Source organism: Sminthopsis crassicaudata, chromosome 4 (assembly GCF_048593235.1).
Source record: "Sminthopsis crassicaudata isolate SCR6 chromosome 4, ASM4859323v1, whole genome shotgun sequence".
NCBI lineage: Eukaryota > Metazoa > Chordata > Mammalia > Dasyuromorphia > Dasyuridae > Sminthopsis > Sminthopsis crassicaudata.
Window position 1 is genome coordinate 440,275,347 of NC_133620.1, and position 17,346 is coordinate 440,292,692.

Here is a 17,346-nt window from a genome sequence, read left to right on the forward strand (position 1 = left end):
AAACATATTGTAACCTAATGAGTACATTGGTGAGTTGCAAGGTAAAGTGCCACTGTACCTTAGAGGGAGGCAGTCATTTCCAAACTGGGAATCAATAAAAAAGGATGGTGACATTTGAATTGGGATCTGAAGGATCTGCTGGGAGAGGCAGGGAGTAGTAGGGGTTAGAATTCCAATCTTGCTTCTTATACAAACTTCCTGTGTGGTTCTAGACAAGCTGCTTGACTTTTCCATCCCCCAAGCAATTCTTTAAAATGGTAAATTATCGAGAGACTTGGATCTGCTTGGCAAGCCGACACTCCTTCCCAGGAGCTCATTACATTACTGAAATCACAGATCTGGTTCTTGCTCAAAATAGGCTTGCTCTGCTTGGCCCTAGAGGGCATAACAAGAAGCAACAGGTAGAAGTTGCAATTTGACAAACTGAGGCTAAAAGCCAGAAAATCTTTCCGATATATCACATGTTCTCAAATATACTTGACTGTTCCTTGAAGACAGAAACCATTTCTTATATTTCTCTCTTTTCTGTCTTCCAAACATCTGCATCTGGCACAGTACAGTATCAAGAAAATTTGGCAATGTTCATAAATTTAGCAATGTGCTTAAGTGAGCACAGACTTCCATTTTAAGATTTACACACATACTTTTTTTTTTAAGGTAAAAAGAACAAATACTACTTATTGAGGGGGAAATGGATGAAGAAAAATCTGAGAACAACTTCAGATGCCAAGAGAAAATACTTAGAATGCATGCTCATGCTCAAGGGTGTGCTGTTAAATGTTTAGTAGCTGAGTTCTCCAGGAAAAGAATACTGCTCTCACACTTTTAAGTTTATTCTGCATTAACACTTTCTTAGGTCTACTCAATCAACAAAACAATGAATCGAGCCCTAATTTGTAGTCTCCAATTTCTGATGTTCACCCTGAAAACATAACAATGGGATCCTATAAACTGGTAAGAGCTGACTCCAGAACAACTCATTCCATAATATCCTAATGGCTACCATCATTTTACTATTCCATCTAGTGAGTGAAGTTACCTAGCTGGAGGCAGACATTTTAGTTCCATTAACCTTTACTGCCTAAGGGTAGCTTTAAAAACATCTCTGACTATTAAAAAAACAAACAAATAAACAACTCACTAACCTTAAAGATCACAAATTAGAATTAGATTTTTCTTAGAATGTGAAAGTTTGGGGGACAAACTTGTAAGTAAAATCTATAAAGATTGGGTTAGGTCCATGTACATGAATAGACCACTCATTTGTAGGTTATATAATTCAGTTCAGTAAATATTGAAGTACTTAATAAGTGCTTAACTGTTTAACAATTCTGGAATATTAACCAGATCCTATGAATTGTTAGGTGCTAGGATATAAAGACAAAAAACCTTATATTCTACTGAGGAATATATATATATATAATATATGCATACAGACACATATATATATTTATATGTTTATACACACATGTATGTTTGTATATAGGCATATATTTATTTAGGTGTATATGTGTATATAACAATATACACACATATACCCATGACTTGATGGTCTATTAAGAAATATCATACATATATGTGTATATGACCTTATAGTCTACTGAGAAATAATATATATATAATACATATATATTTATATATTCAAGTGAAACCAAAGCCTACATAAAAATAATACAAAGTTATTTTAGTATTCATACCCAAAGACCCCTGCAAAAGAACAGAGGGGGAGTATCTTTTCATATCTCTTCTTTGGGAGCAAGCTTGTTCTTCATAATTTTGTAGTAATTAGTTCAGATTGTCTTGTGGTTTTTCTTTCCACCTACAGTGTTGAAGTCATGGGTATTGTTCTTTTGGTTCTGTTTATTTAACTTTGCATCCATTTAACATGACTCCCATGCTTCTCTTGTGTTCATCATGTTTGTTGTTTCTCACATTACAACAATCTTTTCCATTATATTCACGTATCACAATTTGCTTAGCCATTCTCCAGTTTTTTGTGATCTCAGAAAGGGCTGGTATAAATATTTTGGAGCCTTTCTTCTTGCCAATGACCTTCTTGGTGTATATACCTAACAATGGAGTCTCTGTGTCAAAAAATATAGCCATTTTTGCTCACTTAATTTTTTTTGGCAAGACAATTGGGGTTAAATGACTTGATCAGAGTCACATAGCTAAGTGCCTGAGCCGGATTTGATTTCAAGGCTGACATTTTATCCACTTGACCACTTAGCTGTTCCCCCTTTCATTTTCATCATTACAAATTACTTCCCAGAATAGTTGTAATAATTCACAGCTTCACTAACAATGAATTTATATGACTGCCATTTCACAATCCCTCTGACACTGATTATTTCTGTCTTTGGTCATCTTTGTCAATTTTCTGGGTATGAGTCAAAACCTTAAGGTTATTTTGATTTACATTTCTGCTATTATTGATGAATTGGACATTCTTTTAAATGGTTTACAATTTTTCTTTGTGAACTACTTTGATCACTTTTCTTTTTGTTGTTGTTTAGTCATATCTGATTCCTTATCACCCCATTCTTGGGGTTTTAGACACTGGAGCGGCTAGCCACCTCCTTCTCCAGATCATTTTACAGATGAGGAAACTGAGGTGAAGTGACTTGCCCAGGGTCACACTAATAAGTCTCCGTGGCTAGACTGGAAAATGGGTCTTTATAAATCTTGTAGTTATTTTGAATGTGACTTCCCTTTCTATTATGGCCTCCAATATTTTGTTATTTACAATTAGGTGACCAGTGGGTAAAGCAGTATGCTTAGAGTCAGAAAGATTCCTCTTCCTGAATTGAAATCTGGCCTCAAACACTTCCTAATTGTGTGACTTTGGGCCAGTCTATTTGCCTCAATTTTCTCATCTGTCAAATGAGCTGGAAAAGGAAATAACAAACCACTCCAGTATTTTTGTCAAAAAAATTCTAAATGGGGTCATGAAAGATCAGATATGACTGAAATGACTCAACAAAAATCTGTTATTATTACATAGAAATGCTAACATTTTATCATCATACTTTAATCTGAAAATTGGCTCTTTGAATGTGAGATCCTCATCCGATGATCCACAAGTGGATATAATGTTGGAGGTTCTGAATCATATCAGTCTTGACATTCTTTCTTTAAAAGAACTGGAAGAAAGAAGAAAGTTGCAGTTATATGAAAAGATGAATCACAGGTATTTATATCAAAGAAAGGAGTTGGAAAAATAACTTTTATTATAAAGCTGAAGGCAAAAAAAATCCCACATTATTTTGCAAGATATTTGCTCATCACATATTTCAATATAAATGATAACTTTAGAGAAAGACCACTATGGAAATAATTGCTGTGTATTTACTAGTAGAAAAATAGTAGTGAAATCCTCCAAATTAAATCAATATACACTCTGCATCTTGGCGACTTTAATGAAAAGGTAGGAAAACGTCAGAAAGAAAGCATAAGAAAGTACAGATTCTGATTATATTGAAGCCTCATGCAACTATATTGTGAACATTTGCTTCAGGAAAATACAAGACTCTGGACAAGACCAACACCAAATAACACCATAAAAACAAAATATATTTTATTTTGCAGCTTATGCCCTGAAACTATTCTCCCAAACCTTCAATGATACTCTTTACTATTAGTAAGTGTATTAAAAGTGTAACTTAGAAGAACTAGGGAATGGTTCCTAGAGTTCTTTGATCATGGCTCTCTTTGATTATCAATTGATATCAATTAGTCAGCCAGATTTATTTAGCTCTTAAACAGGGGTTATAGTAATAGCAATAGGTACCAAATGTCTTCCTAAAAGTTTGTGACATCCTCTAAGTGTGGGCGTGGAGGGGGAAATGGACTTAAGCTTAGATCCCTGAGCAATTTGGCAAAGGGGCAATGACAGTTCCTAGAAGTCTTCTTACTGAGTCCTTTACGTGTCCTCTGACAAATGGTATAGTTTTCAGCTGGCCTTTGTAGCCTATTGGCATCAATTTCAAATAGAAATGGGGGCCACTAAACTATATATAAGGATCCCAGATATTGACTAAGAAAACCACACATTATCTATATTCTATTCTATTTTTATTTATTTTGTTAGATATTTCCCAATTATATTTTAATCTAGGTCATGAGATGAGTTATATTCTTTTTCAATCTTCTGGAATCATGGTTAATCATTTCATTGATCAGAGTTAAGTCTTTCACAAGAGTTTATTTGTATAATATTAATTTTATGGTATTTGTTCTCTTGGTTCTGCTAGTATCACTCTGTAACAATTCATCTATATCTTTCCAGGTTTCTTTGAAACCATCTTCTTCTTCATTTCTTACAGCACAATAACATGTCATTACATTCATATAACATGATTGTTCACTTACTTTTAAAAAATGTTTATTCTAAGTCATGTGGAGAGATCAAAGAGCGTCCCAAGCAGAAAATAACCATCGTCATACTGAAGAATTACTAATTCCACTAATGAAAAACAAAGCACTCTTTTGAGTAAACTTGTCAAACATTAAAAACCTTACAAACATCATACTGTGTTTATGATAATGCTCATTTGTTTTATCAATTGTTCTAGCTATAATAATAATAATAGCCAATAACAATATTTACTTGAGTTGTATGTACATAAAATTTTGCTATTTTTAAAACTGAATAGAACAAGTATTAGAAAATAGACTCAACAAAGAAGACTTACATGGCTTCAGACTTAGAAGATCAAAAATTCCAACATAATTAAAGGTCTCAGAGCAAAAGATAAAACCCTAGAGAGATTAATGATTTTGTGTTTCTAAATTATAACTAGAATTTATGGTTGTGACATTGTGACTTTGTGGTAGAGCAAGAAGAAAAACTCCAGTGAGATATTAATGATATGTTATTTCTAAATTATAACCAAACCTATGGCTAAGATATTATGACAAAGTTGTCATATGGGGTCACTAGTTGCTCCCCTCTTCTTCTATTCTTTTTGTTTTCTTGTAACTTCTCCCAGTCTTCAGGTAATTTGCACACCTAACCCTAGGGGAGGATGATGGATTTTGGAAAAGCAATTGAAAAAGTGTATAAATGATCTAACCTGTTAGAAAATATAAAATACCGTGGGAAGTGTTGACTATGTAGGGAGAACTCTATCTGAGTCCTGAAATAAAGAAGGGAGTGAGTGGTGGTTGTAGCTCCTACTTGAAGAGAACCAAATGACATCACTAAAAAAGATAGGGAGAAGATATCTGTAAATGCAATAATATCTGTAAATGCAATAAATAAAACAGCAGGAGGATTGATGCTCTTTAGATAAATCCAAAAGAAGATTTTTACTTTCCTTTCTGAGTTGGTCAAGACCGGTTTTAGCAGTTGTAGGCATCTTGGAGTTTACTTTGCAAAAGATCAGTGGTATGTCAAACAGCCCTGGACACCAGAAGTCCTCCTGATTGGCTAGTTATTATGCTACTCCATTGTCCAACTACCCCGTGAAAAAAGGGAGCTCTGGCATATTTAATCACTTTGTGCAAGCATTACAGAGCCCTTGTTTACATAAGCAAGGAATTGGACAAGCCAGTAAAAGCACAAATCCGGAACTTGTTCTTCATTGGCACTGAGTTATGTGGAATGTTAATTAATATTCTCTTTTTATTTTTTTCCTATTGGGGGAAAGTGTCAACTCCATAACAACATTTTAGGTGTGGTATAACTACACCAATCTGCAGGTAAGACCAATCAAAAGGAAATGTTTTCTTTCTGTGCATTTCTGTGGATGAATGCAAGCACTGATCCTTTCTGCAGTCTTTGTTCTGTTTCATGCCTTTTTAGCCTGGATTGATTGCAGAAGAAGTTAACACTTGTATGCCAATTCTAGACACAAATTCAGCTATTTCCAGATCTTAGCCCTGAGTAGGAACAAAAGGAGTAATATAGATCATTTTTAAAGAGGAAAAAGCTTCATAATAAAACCCAGCTTTTCATCTTCCTTCTTCCCTTCCCCCCATCTTCCCATCTTCTTAGCTTTTTCCTCAGAGAATGGGAGTGTAGGAAGATTTTAACTTTGGTTACAAATTTATGTGGGAGTATTCAAAATTTTACTTTCTTTTTAAGTGAAAAGTAATAATAATTACTCACATTTGCATAATGTTTGAGGTTTGCAAAGCATTTTAGGTTTCAAGCTGGAAAGAGTCATGTAGGCCATTCTTCTCATTTTACAAATAAAAAAATTAAAATCTGGTTATGTCTTCTACCAACAGATATTATCCCCCATCTAAACTTCAGCGGGGGCCATGTTTCCATTAGGCAAATTGCTCTTAAATATGAGCATTTCAAATATAAATTTTAGCCATCTAGGTTTCATATTGGCATCTTAAACTCAAACATTAATATACCATCTTTCCCCCCAAATCTGTCTTTCCTCCAAACTTTTCTCTTTTGATAATGTTATCTTTTATCTCAATTAGCTAACTTAGAACTAGATCTTTGGCTTTTCCACTTCCTCACCAGTAGGTCATTTCCTCAGACTCCAAGTCCGGTCAATTCTACCTCCATGCTGTCTGTTCTATTTGTGACCCTCCACTTTGTCAACTCCTTTCTGTCACCATTGCCTCCACCCTAGCTCAGGAAGCAATTTCCACTCATTCTTCTTTTCTGACTATTCTTTTTCATGAATTCCAGTTCCTTTCAAAATTCCCTAAACTCATCCAGAGTCCTTATTTTTCAGTACCTCTGCTCACATTGTTTACCATGCTGAAAATGTATTCCTCTTACTTCTTTTACCTTTTTTTGTCAATCTTATTAAAACCCCATCTATCCTTCCAATTTCCAGAAGGTGTGATATCTTATCTTCTATGAAACTAGAAATTATCTCTCCTTCCTCTGACCTCTTCTGATTCTGGCTAGGACCTTTCCTCTATTCTTATCATAAGCTAATTTCTATTAGAGTTAGTTGTGACTTTATCTTTTCTTCCCCAAAGCATAGTTAGTTAGAATAACTGAAACTTGGAATAGATAATGTTTAATAGCCTCTATTCTCCTTTATATGGCAAAAACATTTCAGTAATAATCATGAAATGAGTAGAAATAATGGCTAAAAAATACAGACAATAAAAATTTTATTTTCTTAATGTATATCCTCATGTCAATAAAACCGTTTAAAATATAAATATTATGGTATTTAAAAGAAAAAGCAATGGATAAATACTTTTATTTATATTAATATATTTTGGAAAAAAAGGGAAAATCTTATTTATGTATTGCTCACAAAAGTAACAAGACTAGTTTCTATTTTTAAGAATTTAACTTTTAAACATTATTAATGATTTCATCAAAATGAATATTTACAAAGTTATGTTCAATATAACAATATAACCAGATTTGTTAATCTATCTCAATTGATCAAAGAATATTGTTCATTTTAATTTTGAAAAGTTTTTTATAGCAAAAGTTTCTTTTATATAAGAAAGTTTCTTACATATGAAACAAAAGATATAAAAGTAGAAAAAAACCTTAAACATAAGGCTTTGCCAAAGACTCATTAAAAACTCTTTTCATAAACAAATCTTAATAAAACCAAAACATCTGCAAAAGGAATAATTTAGACTACTGCTAAATCATGCCACTGATTCAAGGTTTTATTTTCTTGATTTGTTTTTCAGTTTTAAAACAATCAATTAAAAAAAAGAATAAATTTCCTTTTTAAAAGATATTCAAATTCCATGAAATATTTCGTATTTGAACTGAAATTTGCCCTTATCAAACAAAAATATTACACTCCACAGTTTGTGCTATTTCACCATTTTCCATTTTAAACACAAATAAAAACTTCAAGTGATTACGCAGAATGAAAAAACAGTAAAAGAAATGAAATTTTCTATTTCTTCTTTGCAATCATTGTATTTTCACTGTTTGTCTAGACTTTACTATTTATATATAGGGATATGTATTACCATAGATTTTGAAGACATAAATAGGGCCTGACATAAGTTTCACCCATTAGGAATAGTTTGGAACTTATTCCTTAAACCAAAACTTCTTAAACTGTGAGTTGAGACCCCCATACAGGATCATCCCATAGGGGGGGATTACAAAATTATGATTTATTATCACTAAATGTTTGATTTGTATATCCATTTTATACACCCAGAGTCACATAAAAATTTCTTGCCTCAAAAAGGGTCACTAATGGAAAAAATTTAAGAAGTCCTGCCCTAAACTATGGTGGGCAGATGAATCTTTGTGCAATTAGACACATAGCAATTGTTTAAAACTTAGATCAACATTTTTTTTTCCAGGATGAACATTTTATACTGACTTTATGTAGAATTGCCAAAGCATGATGCTAATAAAAAGGAGAATTAATTTTAGCTAATTTTAGTAATGTTTTATTTAAATTCTCTACAGAAAATGCACCCTCTTATTGATACTCATTTCTTTACATTTCTTCTTCCTGGTTTGGCTCAAAGGCTTTCTCTCCTCTTCAGCTGCAACCCTCATACTAGGGTTGCTTCAACATACATGCAGACACTCCCTGAACCCTCTAATTTCACAGTTTCTCAGTTTACTTGTTTCAGATGACCTAGTCCTTCACCCCACCGTGGCCACATGCAAAAGATGGCCATGACTCTGGCCATTTGACCATCACCTGCAATGGCACTGCTTCTATCTTTATGACCTATGAAACTCCCTTATTTGACTATGATCTATTATCATTCCATCTCTTCCTCTACTTTGAAATCCCATACTTAATTTTTACGGCACATCAGGGCTTTCAGTCCCTCAATCCCTTAGCTCTTTTCTGGCCATCACCCCCTCCATTAGCTACACTCTCCCTCTCTTTCCTATTCTGATCTTCTAGGGATTCAACCCTAAACTTTCCTGTTCTCTTGAGTCCTTTATTCCTTATGTTTTTACCATTCTTTGCCAAGACCCAGCCTTGGGTCACTCCTACAATTCACTGCCTTAACTTCTCCATACATCCTACTGAATGAAGCTGGAGAAAATCATGAAATCATGCTGACTGAATTCATTACAAATTTATGGTACATAACTTCAACTGAAGACTCACTGCTGCAAGGCAATCCTTTTATATCTCCCTAATTAATTCACTGTTGCAATACCACAGAGGCTTTTCCAAAACTTTTCATCTTTCCTCAAATCTCCCATGGCTCCTCTCAGCTGAGAGCCTTGCCTCATATTTTATTGAAAAAAAAAATTAGACCATTCACTGAGAACTCCTTTTTATGCCATGCAATACCCAGATGCTTTTTGTCACTGTCTCCTTTCTCACACAATGAGGTGGCTCTTGCCAAGGCAAACCTTCTCCCTGCAGAAATGATTCCATTCCATCCTGTCTTCTCCAGCAGATCGCTCCCTCTATCAACTCTTCTCTCTCACATCTCCAAGCTCTCTCCCCGTGGTAACTGCTTCTCTTCCAACTACAGATAAGCCCTATGTCTCCCCCATTCTCAAAAAAACTCTCCCTTGAGTCATCCATCCCTGTTGGTTATTGCTCCATAGCTCTCCTTTTGTGGCTAAACTTTTTGCGAAGCCTATTTTTTCTCTTTGTGCTGATTTCTAATCTTTTCATTCAACTAATATACTCTGTCTAAGGCTGGTAACAATCTGTTAATCGCCAAATCTAATGGTCTTTTCTAAATCCTCATCTTTCTGGACATCTCTACAGCTTGTGAACCCCCCTTCCTCCTTGATTCTCTCTTCTCCGTAAGTTTTTGGGACACTACTTTTCCTAGTTCTTCTCCTACCTATATGAATACTCAGTCTCCTTTGCTGGATATTCATCCAGGCCATGCTCACTAACATGGGTATCCCATAGGGTCCTGGCCAGACCTCTCTTCCTTTCTCCCTCTAAATTCTTCCACTAAATTTGTTAGCTCTAGTGGAGTCAATTATAACCTCTATGTTGATGAGTCTTAAATTTATTTATCTAGCTGCAACCTCTTTACTGATCTTCAGATTCACATCTCCATTAAATAAATGAATTAATAAATGAAAATTAAATAAATCAGGTGATAGACATTTAACCACACTATTATCTTCCCCCCCAAAATCCCCTCTTCCTATTATTATTGAGGGTACCAACATCCTCCTGGTCATTCAGATTCTCACAACCTAGTTATCATCTCTCCCATCCCCTACCTAATCTGTTGCCACGTCATATCACTTTCATATGCCCCCTTCTATCATCTATCACTATCCTGGTACAGACACTCATCAGTTTATGACAGAACTATTGCAATAGCCTGCTTGTTGATCTCAAATTCAATGGATTCTCCACCTAGCTATCAAAATGACTCTCCTAAAGCTCAACTCCAATTGAAACACTCCTCTATTTAATAAACTCCAGAGGTTCCCTATCACCTTCAGGATCAACTCTAAAATCCTCTGTCTGGCATTCAAATTCTCTATTAACCTATCCCCCTCTCACCTTTTCAGTCTTCTTATACCTTGAATTCCTATATTCTGTAATTCAGTATCACTGACCTTTTTCCTCATACAAAATGCCCTTCTATCTCATCTCTACCTCCTAACTTCCCTGACTATTTTCAAATTCTAAAATTCCACCTTCTACAAAACCTCTTAATTCTAATTCCTTTCCTCTGTTTTATTTTCAATTAATCCTGCTTAGAGCTCATTTGGTATTGATTGCATGCTGTCTCACTCATTAAACTCTGAACTCCTTGAGAACAAGAATTGTCTTTTATTTTGTGTTTCTAGCACTTAATGCAGTGTTTGGCACATAGTATGGCTAACTGACGATATCTGGGCAGATCTTTTCCCACTGACTCACCCTTGGAACATCATAGTTCTCCCCAGTGAGTTTGTATCATTCTTGAGAGCAGACACTATTCCTTATTTACCTTTGTCATCCTTAGCTCTTTTCATATCGTAATTGCCTAAGGAATATTTGTTGAAGGAATGAATTAATAACACTATCTCAATCTAGCCATTGCTTCATATCTTGATTACTGTAATAGCTACCAGTATCTTGGTGTCTAACCTTCCTCCATCTCCAGTTTGATCTTCTTAACTTAAATCATCTCACTTTTGACTCAAAACATAGTGACTCACTACTGCCTTTATTTGGGAGTCTTGTTTCTCATTCACAGAGATGGAGCATCAAGCAGAAGGAGGGGGCAGCCTGCAAGGTGACGTCTCAGAAAACGGTTCACTCCTTCCTTAGATCTATATTACTTTGGTTCACCTCCTTCCTGAAAAAATTCAGTTTCCCACTCTAGACCTGACTCAATTCTCCTAAGTGCCCATTCTGCCTCTTGAATCCTCTTAGAGACAAACAACACTTGAATGCCTTGCATTTGCCTCTGGTTACTCTTGCCTGCTTTTACTCATTGCTTTCTAGCACATGATTCCTGAAATTTGAACCCTAAGTTATTGTTTGCTAGATCCCAACCAACTTTGTTTCTTTATATGCCTCAGCTTACTCCTGGTGCTAATGTGGACTGGACATGACAGGACACTAGAAGATAGGATCCAAATTCTCAATCTGGTATTCCTCTGCAATTTGGTCCCATTTTATCTACCTAAGCACATATCCTAACATACATACATAGGAGAAAGCATCCTAGCCCTAGATGATATAATAAACATGCTAGATTGGGAAATCTAAGAAGAAACCATAATGGATCATCTTTCCAACCCCAGATCACAAATTCAGCTCAAAGACATCTGACCAGGACTGGAACTATGGAATAGGAGTGGCCAGGATCTTAGTCACAGATTTTGGGTCCAGAACAAGGCCCTTTGTTATATCTTTCAGACCTAGAGAAGGAATGAGGACAAATTTATTTCCTGCTACTTCCTAACAATGGCTACCCCATGGTGTGCACTTAATATATGTTTGCTGAGTTAAAATGTACCCAGAGCTGTCAGGATCTGCTGGCTGTAGTGAATTGTTGCATAGTAGAATTCTATGGTCACATCTTGGGAAACTAGTCACTGGTTGGTGCTAGGACAAAGAAATTAAAGAAAGCTTTCCTTGTCTTAGTCTCAGGCTCCTACACATTGTGCCTTCCTGCTTACTTGAGTTGTATCTACTTTCTCAGTGCCACAAGGGCTGTGACTGAATAGGGTCCATGGTAATGATTGAACCCTCTCTGGTTTGGGGATTGCAGGGACAGGAAGTTGCAACTAAAACATCATTTTTCATACTCTAAGGGTGAGTGTATATCCAGTGGTGTGTGGACCTCCACACTCGCAAGCCTCAGTTTCTTCTGTAGCTTTGACTGTGCTTGTGACTCTTTCTGGGTTTTATCAACTTGTCTCAGCTGCTTTCTCAAGCCAGAACATTCCTCCATCATTCTAGCCCCCTTCTTCATTAATGAGCTTCTTCTAAAGACCCTTCCTTTTTTATTAAAGCTTTTTATTTTTCAAAACAGTGGACAATTCTTCAACATCAGTCCTTGCAAAACCCTGTGTTCCAATTTTCCCCTTCCCCCATGCCTTCCCCTAGATGGCAAGTACTCCAAAATATGTTAAACATGGTAGAAAGATATGTTAAATCCAATATATGTATACACATTTATACAATTATCATGCCACACAAGAAAAAAAGAGAAGCAAAATAAAATGCAAGCAAACAACAACAGAAAAAGTGAGAATGCTATATTGTGAATCACACTCGGTTCTCTCAGTCCTCTCGGCATCCATCAGATTTGATCATTGTATAATCTTGTTGTTTCTGTGTATAATGATCTCCTGGTTCTGCTCACTTTACTTAGCATCAGTTCATGTCTCTCCAAGCTTCTCTGAAATCATCCTGTCAGTTGCTTTTTACAGAACAATAATATTCTATTACCTTCATATACCATAATTTATTCGGTCATTCTCCAACTGATGGGCATCCACTCAGTTTCCAGTTTCTAGCCACTACAAAAAGGGCTGCCACAAACACTTTTGCACATGTGGAAGACCCTTCCTTTTGGAGAGAAGCTTGAGCCATCACCATGCTTCCTTCCTCTCCTGACTGTGTTTCTGCCTTTCTGGATTTTTTGCTGTGCCTTCTCCTTTTTGCCCCCCAATGCAAACAAGTTAAGCTTCCTTTTATGTGATGTTTTCCCTTATTAGAATATTAGCTCTTTGAGGACAGGGACTTTGTTTTTGCTTCCCTTTGTATCCCCAGCACTTAGCATAGTACCTGTCACATAATAAGATTATGGCTTCTCTGTGGATGCCCATCAATTGGAGAACGGCTGAATAAATTGTGGTATATGAATGTTATGGAATATTATTGTTCTGTAAAAAACAACCAGCAGGATGAATACAGAGAGACCTGAAGAGACTTACACGAACTGATGCTGAGTGAAATGAGCAGGACCAGGAGATCATTATATACTTCAACAACAATACTATATGATGATCAATTCTGATGAACTTGGCTCTCTTCAACAATGAGATGAACCTAATCAGTTCCAGTAGAGCAGTAATGAACTGAAACCAGCTACACCCAGTAAAAGAACTCTGGGAGATGAGTATGAACCTCTACATAGAATTCCCAATCCCTCTAATTTCGTCCGCCTGCATTTTGGATTTCCTTCACAGGCTAATTGTACACTATTTCAAAGTCCGATTCTTCTTGTTCAGCAAAACAACTGTTTGGTCATGTATACATATATTGTATTTAATTTATACTTTAATATATTTAATATGTATTGGTCAACCTGCCATCTGGGGGAAGGGGAAGGAGGGGAAAAATTAGAACAAAAGGTTTGGAAATTGTCAATGTTGTAAAATTACCCATGCATATATCTGGTAAATAAAAACTATTTAAAAATAAATTATGGCTTCTCTAGAGAGCTCCTAATGACAGCACCCTTGTCATTCTCTATGGGAACACTTCAGTCCAAGGAATGCTGAACAAATTTGACTTTCACTTTTATATTTCTCTCTGACTTCTTTACTATCCTTATTTTTGGCTGTTTTATCTTGCCTTGGACCTACTGCTCTATCTTGGGGCCGAACCATTCCCTTCATGTCCCTGCTCCCTTGCTTCATTCTCAGCTTTTACTATAGTTCTTCAATCTTGCCATTTCTTCCTTGCTAAGCTCACACTGTTTGTATCCTTCAATTTGGTCAGACTGATCTCTTCCTTATTTTTTGGAACTATGATGCTCATTACTACTGGAATACCTTTGCTCATACATTACAGAATGCCTTCTCCTCTCTACCAACCTTACCAGTTCTTCAAGGACCAGCTCCATGGTTGCTTCCTTACCTACTCCAACCCACATGCTACTCTGTCTTTTTTATGTTGACATGCTATAGCCCTTAATGACTGCATCACATGTTTGATTATATTCCATATTGTCTTGTTCTTCCATAATGTCATGTTTATCTTGTCTAATGAATTTTTAGATTTGCTAAGGACAGTAACTACATTGCCTATGTGTTCATATAACATATCACAATGCCTTATATGTTATAAGTGCTTAATATATATTTTTAAAAATCATATCAAGTTAAAACAAATGGAGGAACATGAAAAGAGTAAACCTCATCTATTGGGTCATTAGACTGTATTCTTTAGATGTGACATATATTTTCAAGGTCCACTGTACATTTCTCTCCTAATCTCTTCTTCCCTTTACCAGAAAGCAGACTTTAAGAACGTATTAAAGCATCTTCTCCCCAATCCCTTAAGTCCAATAAAAAATGTTAAATATATAAAAGCCATATTTTCACTTTAACACTTCAAATTTTAACTTCGGAGCTTTAAGTAATGAACAATTGTTACTATAATAAAGACTGCTTTTTTTTTCTTTTTTAAGTAAAAAGGAGTATTTTGTGTTTGAATAAAAAGCATACACATACAGAGAGGAAAACCTTATTGTGAAGAAAATTATTCTTTATTGTAGAACAATTCACAAACATGAGTAAAACACACTCCCTCTCTCTGCCAACCTCCCCCACTCACCTCCTTGGGGTACTCGAAAACAATTCAAGTGTCAAACAGGTCTTTTAAGATAAATCAGTGGGTTATCCAACTATTCTTGGATTTTTTTTTAAACAGAGTACAGGTTTCTCTTCCTTCTTTTATAAAGCACAGGTATATGTCAGTGAATAGTCTAGAACTAAAGCTACTTTATAATGAGGTAAGGCATTAACTTTTTAAAATAATTGTAATAGATAGAATCTACTATTGGAATCCAATATGTAGAAAATATGGTTATTAATATATTTAACATTTTTATTGAACTTATGAAAGGGGAAAGATGCTACAAATTATTGTGTTGTGGATTTTTTTGTCAATTAACATTTTCTTTTTTTTTCCTTTTCTTTCTTTTTTTCCCTGAGGCAATTGAGGTTAAGTGACTTCCCAGGGTCACATAGCTATGAAGTGTTAAGTGTCTGAGGTCAGATTTGAACTTAAATTCTCCTGACTTCAGGGCTGGTGCTCTAACCACTGTACCACTTAGCTGCCCCTCTTTTCTTTTTTCTTAAGCTATATTAACTATTGCCTTTCCTTGAAATATTCACCTTCTGTCTTCAGGAAGGCTTGAAAAACTTGAGAAAAAGGGAAGTTTTGCACAATAATTATTAGGCCTTTCCTACATCTACCAATTCTTCAAATTCATCTAGGTGTATATCACTGGGCATGAAAAATGTCCATCAATAATAGACTCTTTGCCAAAAGTGCTTTAATACCTTATAACGGGTGGTCATTCTGTTTATATTATGCCATCTATTATTCCTAGCTCATCCATATTCAGTAGAAAAGAAGTGATCAGTGTCATATATGCATTTCTTGAGATACAATCATTTTAAACATATTTCCATATTAGTCATGCTGTGAAAGAAAAATCTGACTTTTTAAGAAAGAAGCACCTTGTTCAATCACCAAAGGATTGTAAACCAACCCTCATTAGCTGCCTTCAAAGTATCACATCTCTCTTCTCTCTTTCACTGCAAAATTGAGAGGCAGTGCAGTACAATGGATAGAGCTAGACTGGACTCTAAATCCTGCTTCAAACCATGTGACCCTGAGCATCTTATCTCAGTATTCTAACACTCAGCTTCCACATTTGTAAAGTGTATTATTGCATGTAAGATATATAGTATTTACCTAATGGAATTTAATGGGAAGAGTGCTAGATCTGTAGAGAGAAGACCTAGATTTGAATCTCAGCTCTTTTGCTTGGTAACTGTTAATTAATTCCTCTGCACGCCAGTTTCTTCAGTTCTCAAACGTATGTTAAGCAGCCATGACATATAAGATATAAAGCTAGATTCTTGGGCTACAGACTCTAAAATTAATCTCACACACAGTTCCTGCTCTTGGATGACTTATAGTCCACTAAGCCTACAGAAGTTATAAGAATCAGGTGGCAGCAAAAGAGCTCTGGACCTTTTTGCTTCAGGGAAATGTGAATACTCTCAGATGCAGATGTCAGAATGGAGGAGTGCTTCTCCTCAGATGGGATGCCTGTGGTCAACCTAGAAGGAAAAGAGCTTTAGGAAGATCAAAGATGAGCAGGGTGGAGATTTCAAATATGGCAGACAGTCAGGCTAGGTGACCACCTTGTAGCCCAGGGCATAGAACATGGACTGCACAAAGGGGAGAAATATGAATTAAGGTGGGAAGGCAAGGTTGAAAACAGATTGCGGAGGTCTGCAAAGGCCAAGTTACCAAATATATATATGTTATTTTACTGGAAGGAAAGTTTTTCACAAGAGGGTACCATTGTGAGATTCTAAATTTAGAAAAATTATTTTGTAACTGTATAGACATGTATAAATATATTGTATTTAACTTATACTTTAACATATTTAACATGTATTGGTCAACCTGGAGGGAAAAAGTTGGAACAAAAGGTTTTGCAATTGTCAATGCTAAAAAATTATCCATGCATATATCTTGTAAATAAAAAGCTATTTAAAAAACTATACAGTCTGTATTCATAAGAAAAAAAAATAAAAATTCTTTTGTCAGTTGAGTAAAGGATGGATTAGAGCTAGGAGTAAGTAGGAACGGGGAAGGATTTCCTAATTTCAAATGCCTGGGCTATTGCAATAGTTTATGGAAGAATAGCTAGCATTTATATAATGCTTTAAGGTGTGTAAAGTATTTTGCATATGTTATCTTATTTGATCCTTACTACAATCCTATGGGACACTAACTAGTTGTGTGACTGTACACAAATCACATCACTCCTATCCACAAATCACATCATTCCTAAACACATCCATTTCTTCATCCTACAGGTGAGGATCATAATAACCCCCACCTTCCAGGGTATTGTGGAGATCAGATGAAACATGTGCTATCCCAGTGGTCCTCAAACTTTTTAAATAGGGGCCAGTTCACTGTCCCTCAGACTGTGGGAGGGCCAGAC

At 35.6% G+C, this 17,346-nt stretch overlaps 1 protein-coding gene across 1 annotated transcript in view; it reads right to left on the bottom strand.

Moving 5' to 3' along the window:
• The window catches only part of ACP6 (acid phosphatase 6, lysophosphatidic), a 29,959-nt gene extending 29,880 nt beyond the window's left edge, over positions 1-79 (bottom strand). The window contains exon 1 of the mRNA XM_074263272.1: positions 59-79. The gene's annotated coding sequence lies outside the window, so the exon portion shown is untranslated. The remainder of the gene's footprint in view (positions 1-58) is intronic.
• Positions 80-17,346: the final 17,267 nt, after the last annotated feature.